Source organism: Rhinolophus sinicus, linkage group LG11, assembly GCF_036562045.2.
Source record: "Rhinolophus sinicus isolate RSC01 linkage group LG11, ASM3656204v1, whole genome shotgun sequence".
Classification (NCBI taxonomy): domain Eukaryota; kingdom Metazoa; phylum Chordata; class Mammalia; order Chiroptera; family Rhinolophidae; genus Rhinolophus; species Rhinolophus sinicus.
In genome coordinates this window covers 466,310-473,500 of record NC_133760.1, presented here as the reverse complement: position 1 = coordinate 473,500, position 7,191 = coordinate 466,310, and the positions used below count along the sequence as shown (strand labels likewise).

The window sequence follows — 7,191 nt, the reverse complement described above, 5'->3', positions numbered from 1 at the left end:
AAGTGGGCTGATCTCAGTCAGCAAATATTTATAGAGTGCACTGTGCCCTGTTATGGGCACTGCAGGTAAAGTCATGAAGAAAACAAAGTCCCCATCCTCGTGGGGTCCCTCTACCAGGGGAGACTGGTAATTAACCACAGGAGCACATGGGCACATCACCTGACGTCAGACAATAATGGATGCAATGGAGGAAATTAAATTAGCACCTGGAGCAGAAGTGACTTTGTGCAATGCCAGGTATGGTGATCAGAAGTGGCCTCTCCATCTGGGGCCTGAACACCTGGAAAAATAGCAAGTTCAGATGTGGGAAGGTGGGAGTATTTGGCTGGTTCTAATACCATAATAGAAACAGCTAAAGAAGAAAACCAAAACAATGGAACAAAAGAAGTAATAAAAATAAACTTTCCTGAAAGAAAGGATTTGGGCCCTCAAGTGGAAGGGCCCAAACTAGGAAAACTGACAAAGAGGCATCAATAAGACACATTCCAGGATAACTACTAGTTGTTGTTTTTTTAAGAGGAAAACAATGATTTAGACATCGGAGCAACAAACCAAGTTATTTTGAAGGGCAAATAAATCAGATTAGTGTCACATTTTTTGACCATAGTACTGTGCTCCAGGAGAAAGTAGTCTAACAAATGTACGCCACTTGGGCTGGCCCGGTGGCTCAGGTGGTTGGAGCTCCGTGCTCCTAACACCAAAGGCTGCCGGATCGATTCCCACATGGGCCAGTGCCAGATGGCTCAGTTGGTTGGAGCACAGGCTCTCAACCACAAGGTTGCCGGTCTGACTCCCACAAGGGATGGTGGGCTTCACCCCCTGCAACTAACAACAGCAACTGGACTTGGAGCTGAGCTGCACCCTCCACAACTAAGATTGAAAGGACAACAACTTGACTTGGAAAAAGTCCTGGAAGTACACACTGTTCCCCAATAAAGTCCTGTTCCCCTTCAAAAAAAAGGAATAATGTATGACACTTGGCAGCATATTAAAAAAAAAATCCTGACTAAGTGGGGTTTATTCTAGGAATGCCAAGATGGATAAAACTAGGAAATCATTAACAAAATGTGTCATCTTAACAGAGCTAAGTAGAAAAAAATTGTATGATCATCTCCAGATATGCTAAAGGGGCACTTGACAAAATTTAATGTCTATTAATGTTAACACAAAATTAAATAGGAAGTGATAATTCTTAACAATATTAGGTATATAGATATCTAGATAGATAGATAGATAGATAGATAGATAGATAGATAGATAGACAGATAGATAGATATCTTAGCCTAAAATTCAGGATCTCGATGAGTAAATATTAGAGGCTGTAATAAAAATAACACTAGCAGCTGCATTTAAATCAGGAACGAGACAAGAACGCCCACTACTTTCACAACTACCTAGCACTGCACAGCCTGTCTTCCCCTGTGTGCTAGATCAGGACTTCCATACTATTTGATGGTCCCCATTTGGGAACATCTATTGAGAACCCACTGATCTGCCATGGGTTTTTCCCACTTTTCATAGACAAATAGGTGGAAGGAATTCCATTTTAAATGACTTGGCACGTTAGTTTGCCAAACATTCTTGATGAAACAAGTAAAGAGTTAACAGGAACAAGCTTGTGGGCTAACAGGAATGAGCTTAAACATTAACCGATTGGCTCTAATTCCCCTGGCCAGCACTGCACCTACAAACTGACAAGCACCTTACATTCATCATAGAGGAGAACAGAACAGTTCCCAACCCCAAATGCAACCCCCTGCAAAATGACATTCATCATAGTTGGGAACAGGACAGTTGCCAGGAGAAGATAATTGTAACGGCAGCCCCCCTGCAAGCTGACAAGCACCCTACATCCTGCATGTAAAAATATAAAACCCCAGCACTTCTTCTTATAGGGGCAGCTGTCCCCCATCAGACTCTACCCTGGCTAAACTCCATTTGCCAGTATTTCTCTCTCATCCCTCTGTCTCCACAGCTCTCCCTCTCAAACTAACCTGGCAAAACTTCTGCCAGTTGCAAAAAAGAAGTCTCTCTCACCCTTTTTAACTTTCAATTAATCTTTTCTCTGGAAACTCGTGTACAGTCTCGTAAATTCTTTTCCATTCTGCCAATGACCAGGGGTTAATTCTACACCAAGACAATTCTTTGCGCATCGCCAGTTTGTTAGGCATTCTTTGAGGTTCGAGTGATGTCAGGGTGAACCAGACAGGATGAGGACCCTGTGGTCATGTTGACAGTCTATACCCATTCGACTTTTGCTTTCCTAAAGGTTTCTACTAAGACAGACAGCAGCCACTTTCTTCCTAATCTTCTCCACGTGGGACTGTACCTACCTGAGGAAAACCAAGCAGGGAGACTAAACCTACTCCTTTCTCTGCCCCTGACTAACTCCTGGGGTGATTAGTCTCAAGGTAATTATGCATGATTTGATACTGTCATCAACTAGTAGACAGAAGGGACACTGCTCAGCTGGTGTTTTCTTCTGCTCCCTCCCTTCTTCCTTCCCTCCTTTGCTCTCCCCCAACCCTTTCTTCTTTCCCTCTTCCATCCTCCTTTTAAACTAAACAAGTTGTGGGGACAGAGCCAGGAGTGCAGTTTCCAGGCTCTCGCCCTCACGTGGAAAGGTGCTCACTCAGGTAGTAAATGTCCATCAACTGTGATTGGATGGCCATCAGCTGTGGCTAGTTGGCCGGCAGCTGTAGCCAGTGAGCCACTGGCCACTAATATAACTGCCATGGCTACACTAGCAGCAAAAATGGGGGCTAGCAAGAAGATGGTGGCTGACCTAGCAAAAGCAGATTGCAGCTAGCAAGTGTGGTTGGTTGACAGAGAAGTGGATGGCGGGTTGCGGATAGTGTGGCTTCCTGTGTCTCAAACCCAGCCGCCAGCAAGATTATAGTGGTATGACTCCCCTATCTATGGCTCCATGGGTGTTCCTTTTTGGCCTCACTGTATCCTGCATTCTTATGTGGGGAGCGGGAGCTGAGACCCTGCATGACACCCTGCATGACACAACATTCATTGCTTACCCTACTTTTAAATACAGGCACCTCATTTTATTGTGCTTTGCTTTATTGTAGTTCACAGATGTTATGCTTTTTATAAATTGAAGGCAAGTTCTTCCCCAGAAAAAAGATTCCGACCTGCTTTATTACAGTGGTCTGGAAACGAACCAATGATATCTGAGAGGACTGCCTGCTGCATTGAAAATCTCTTACCTCAGAGTTATTCAACTATCTACCAGAATCACCTCCACAAATGGTTTGCAGAACAAACAGAATTGCTGCTAGAATCTTGATACATGTGATCCTATTAACTTCCAAAGCCGCCATCTGACCTTGTGAACTGGCTTTACCCGTTGCTGGTAATCACCGAGTTGTAACAATTGAAAGTTGTATATTTTTTATATTTGTTTTTTTTTTTTTTTACCTAAGACAACAATGGCATCATTTAGCTTGCATTTCTTAGTGTTTTATTACTATGTTATCTGACCTTTACTACTTTACTAGTTGGCAACTAATGCCATTGTTCATTGACGGTTTTTCTGTTTGTTTGTTTTTTTCTTTTTTTAGCTCTCACTTCCTCAGTTTTACTCGGGGGAGTTCTTTAAACGTTTATGGAGCAACGATTTTACTTCCTCCTGCAAGGCCGGCTTTGCTTTGCTCTTGCTGTGTCGGAGCGCCCTCTATACGCGAAGCAAATCCTCTGCAGGAGCAGGCGCGACCGGCGCAGCTCTGGAACACAGACGTCAGACGTCAGCCTTTAAAACTCAAACAGGGCACTCCTGGTTGACCCATAGGAAAATAATTTCAACTTTGATTACCACCATCCACGAGAACTCCAATTTTTTAAAATATTCTTGCCCTAATTGACTGCTGGGCAATGAGTCTCCAGGTAAAATTGTTTATGATTTTGAATTATAATTAACTATGTAATTTAAGCCTCAATCTGCTCGATATATAAAAACATGACTCCTACCTCCCCTCTGTATTCATTAACTTCCTTGAGTGCATTCATATGTGGAGCCTAAGGTTTACCACCTTAGTGGTACACCAGCACTGGTCCAGATGGTTTTATATACTAACTTCAACCACTACAATTGTTCCTAAAACCAGCGGGTTGGGTTGGGAGAGTTATGGTATAGAAAGCGTATCTCTGCTTGGCAATAAAACCAGGATGCTTTCTATTGGAAGCCTGAATCAAGAATGTAGTACTACATTTTGGATAAAGTGACGTGGTATTTTTTTTTTGTAACTGCGTCCCACTTTCTTTTTATTTATTTATTTTTGTGGGTTCTTTTTTTTTTTTTTAAGTATGGAAGCTCAAGTATGATAGTTTTAAGCTTTACAAAAAAATAAAAATAAGAAAATAAATGGACACAACAGCACCTGGCCAGAAGAGCAGACTATCAGCACCTCCTCCATGGTACCGGGCACTCTGTGCAGGACAATGCTGAAGGCCCCCTCTTTTCTCCCAGAGCTGTCCCCTGTCACCCCTAAACCCCAAACATATGTGGAATCAGATTTCCAGGTTTTCGTCTATCTGTCACACACCACAGTTATTTCATTTAAAAAATTTTTTTTTGTTTTACATTTTTACACCAATGTAACAAAAAGGTGGTAGGAAAGGGGAGGCAGACAGTGTATTTTATGCCTATAAATGGGTGGGGGGAGACACGGGGCTGGGGCAAACAAAAAACACACCGTCTATGGGAACATGGTACGTGGTGGGAAGCAGGTGGCAGAGATGTATAAGTGTGTTTTGGGGGCTCTGTTCTCAGGGAGAGATGGCACTGTGCGGTCATGATGCAACTTGCTATGTGACCTGTCATGGAAGGGAAAGGGGAAAGGGAACAGAAAATGCGTTTTCTAAGAAAGGACTCCAATGAGTGCATGGCCTGTGTGTTCCATGAAACAGAGGTTTAACAGAACCAGGTCTTTTCTACAAAAATTCTTGTTTTCGTTTGTCTGCAAAATCTGCAGTGACCTCTGCCCGTTTGTTTTCCCGAATAGCACTCACTCAGCATACTTGTGATTTTATTTGCACGTCTTCTACCAGGTGCCCAATATTGGCTATTTGTGGGGAGCAGTCGCTCAGCTTCATCTTTCTCCCTCTGTCTGGTCAGGCTGTCTCCCAGGTTCATGATGCCAGAAGTGGATTTGTGGGTTTGCAGGTGTGGGAGAGGAACAAACTTTCCTCTCCCCTCAAGGTTCTTCTGGCTGGCCTAATAATCAAATAGACACGAGACAGATTAGCAAGAGAAAATAACCAAATTGATTACACACATATGTGTGAGAACCCGACACACATGAGTGAGCCAGAGACCCCACAGGCACGAGAGGGTCAGAGATAGAAAGGGAACATGGGTACAAAAGACATCCTGAGCTGAGGGTGAGGTAAGGGGCCTTGGGGGCTCTAAAGAGTCATTGAAGCATGATAAGAAGAGCAGAAGTTTGGTAAATAGAAGTTTGCCCTGCCCTATAGATAGGGGGAAAAGGTTATCTCTGATGATAATCTCTTATCAGGGGCAAGGTTCCGGATTCAAGTTCTTCTAAGTAGTTAAGGGAGGGGCAGAAGTCTCTCTTGAGCCTGCAGCCAAAGTTGCCTTGAGCTCAAATAATCCACATACCATAGAGGCACTGGTTGGAGTGGCCGGCTCTGAACCCCCACTGCAGCCTCAGCATCACCATGGAGGTCAGCTTGCAATGGGCGGTGCGACCACCAGATTCTCCTGCATGTCCAGCACGTGAATGGAATCCCACCAGCCTTTGATTTCTCTGCTCCATCCCCAGCCTTCTTTTTGAGGGTCACTACCGCAAAGCCAGGATCCAGACCTCAGAGGTAGACAGAGGACACATCGCCTTCCAGACACAGGTCTCCATACTGGTCAAAGGCATTGCTGGCTTCCACCTCCCAGTTTCTCAGCTCAGCAGAAGGCATGTCCCCCTCTTCCAAAGGAGGGCCCTGCTTGTTACTCCATGGTGACCTAGAGGAGTCCCCATCTCTGTTGTAGTCACACAAAAGGTAAAGGTAACCGTTTCCTACCACCTTGTGCAATTTTCAGTGGCTGGTAAACAGAAGACAGGAGTTCACATAGATTGGGATCAGGTCGATCAGGGCACTGAGGATTTGGGAATCCTGAGACTTGGGGAAAGGAGATGGGTGAGCTCCATTCTCTCCCTTCCCAGAGCCCCTGTCCCAGCTCAGGCCTTGCCCTAGTTTTCCTGGAATAAACCTGACTTTGTTGGCCTGTAGGTTTGCTCCTGGTGGTCATGGGCTACTCAGGTAAGGAAAATATGTCATTTCATATCAGGCCATACATTCTGTCCTGGGGTCTAAGAGAGCTAGTAACAGGGAGACAAGACCTGGTCTGAGATGTTAGGAACGTTAACAAGTTTTCCTTAAGAGCCGTTCACTTCTCCCTTGCACCACAATGTTTTAACATCCTCAGCAAATGGCCGAGCTGTCCAGCTTGGTCAGGTAGCCTGGAGGGCTAGGATGGATCTCACCGTCCCTGCAACCCGATGGGGGAGGGGCCAGCCAGGCTGGGAGCTTCCTGCCAGGGTCTGTGGTCAGAGACGGTGAGTACGCAGCTGTAGAGGAAGTTTCACAACCCCTGTACACAGGCCTGAGTAAAAGTATGACTGACCCTGGGACAATCAGGTCCTGGGCAGTAGGCATAGCGATTGGCTGTCGTTGACAACTTTGAGGTGCTCTATGGTGTTCTGCAGGTGACTTCACTTCTTTGGGCCTCAGTTTACCCCTCTTTCAAATTGGAAGTATCACCTGGTGGGTTAGTAAGTATCCTTCCAGCTGATAAGGGCATAAAAGCTTGAACTTGGAGCCAGATAGAGCTGAATTTGAAAATCGTCTTTATCGTTTTCTAGCTGTTTAGGACACACAAACAAACAAGCAAATAAACAAATGCAAGAGAAAGCAGAGCTAAGAGATTCCTGATGGCATGGTGGTTTACCTAGGTCAGCTATCCCTGTAGTGAGGACCACCCCTGGCCTTTCCTTTTTCACATATAATTTTTAAAAATTGAGATATAATTCATATACCAGAATTTCACCCTTTCAGAAATGCACAATTCAAGGTTGGGTGTTTGGTTTTGGGGCGGGGGCGGGCGGTTAGTATATTTGCAAAATTGTGCCACCAAAAGAGACCCCATAACTGTCAAGCCCACCACCC

At 44.8% G+C, this 7,191-nt stretch overlaps 1 pseudogene; it reads right to left on the bottom strand.

Annotated features, from left to right (window-relative positions):
• Positions 1 to 3,630: 3,630 nt before the first annotated feature.
• Positions 3,631 to 6,681, bottom strand: LOC109437005 (F-actin-capping protein subunit beta; annotated as a pseudogene).
• Positions 6,682 to 7,191: the final 510 nt, after the last annotated feature.